Consider the following 1,375-nt stretch of genomic DNA (forward strand, 5'->3'; position numbering starts at 1 on the left):
GGTGAAATATACACCGATTTAGTATTCTTAGCTCAAAAGCCAGACAAATCGTGTTGATTTCAAAAAGGAATGGCTGAGTGGCCTACAATGAAATAGACAGGCATACGTCACATTGCGGTTTGACACCAACTACCCAAAGTCCAAGCTCTCGTTATATTGGTTCTATTCTTTAAGCAAAGAACAAACCAGGGGATAATTTTTGAAAAAATTGTTGCATATCTTACGAATTTTCTCTTAGATTCATAGCCAGCTAATAATAAAATTAGGTCAACATCTTTATTTTATATCAATCATGATAAATATCACTTCTAACATCATGTAATAGAATGTTTAATGAGTTTAATTCGAAAAGCTTGTGCATCCTATTGGATTAAAACGAAAAAAACCTAATTTGAACGGTAACAATTCCAAACAGTTTTAATTTGTAGAGAAATTCAATGCAGGTATATGCATTAGAAAAAAAGGGTGGCCAATGGCATTTATCGATCACATGGGTTTTGATCCAAGCGATTACTAGTATCTTATTTCAACAAATCACTGACTAGGTACAGGTATTAGATACAAAGCATATTTAGATCACGAGAAATCCATGCTATATAATAGGGACTTTTACTGGCAGAACTTTTAAGGGAGCATAGGACATTTCACTATTCGGCCAATGCTATTGGTTCCTTAACTTAATCTACTAACGAAACATTAATAAAGTCATACTTAAAAGAACCATACATGGACCACGATTTTCTAATTAATTTGTGATTCAAAATCAAGTTGACAAGTCGAGCAAATTTTCTCAAACCATAGAAAAAGTCCTACATGTACAATGTACATGTTTGTTTTTTTTTTTTTTAAGAAAACCATAGGTTGTGGAAATATAAAGTCTTCCAGAAGTTAGAAAAGATATTTTTAAAAAATATAAGTCTGCTTAAAAGATAGATAGATAACACATTTCATGGACCATCTCCGTTTTTTTTTTTATTGTTTCTTAGATTCCTTTTCTCGCCAATAATGTGAAAAAATATTCTCAACAGGACAAATTAAGAAATCGCATAAAATGTAATCCGTCAAATCACCAAAACCCTTTCAACCGGTAAAATCACGAACAGTGAAAAAGTCAACAAACAGTATTCAAAGGTTTTACTAAATGTTCATGAAAACTCTTTAATACCAACACTCCATCCTCTGGACACAAAAATGACATTAATAAAAATAAATATAAATTTTACTCAAATTGGTCACACCAACTATAGATTATTGAATCATTGTGATAAAATGATAAATCTAAAATTCTTTTCTCTGTTGTTTTCAAAACATCAATTCCATTGTATCGGCATTGAGATTTCTAGCAGATCACTTTCAGAAGCATTATCAACTTTTC

The 1,375-nt window shown here is 31.1% G+C and overlaps 1 protein-coding gene across 5 annotated transcripts in view; it reads left to right on the forward strand.

Annotated features, from left to right (window-relative positions):
• Positions 1-1,177: 1,177 nt before the first annotated feature.
• The window catches only part of LOC128166558 (nucleolar protein 4-like), a 34,809-nt gene continuing 34,611 nt past the window's right edge, over positions 1,178-1,375 (forward strand). For 3 of the 5 annotated variants that reach the window (XM_052831813.1, XM_052831814.1, XM_052831815.1), the window contains exon 1: positions 1,178-1,375. This exon is cut by the window's right edge and continues 1,182 nt beyond it. The gene's annotated coding sequence lies outside the window, so the exon portion shown is untranslated. The other 2 variants (XM_052831811.1, XM_052831812.1) reach the window with 2 other exon arrangements.

This window comes from Crassostrea angulata, chromosome 10, assembly GCF_025612915.1.
Source record: "Crassostrea angulata isolate pt1a10 chromosome 10, ASM2561291v2, whole genome shotgun sequence".
In the NCBI taxonomy this organism is placed as follows: domain Eukaryota; kingdom Metazoa; phylum Mollusca; class Bivalvia; order Ostreida; family Ostreidae; genus Magallana; species Magallana angulata.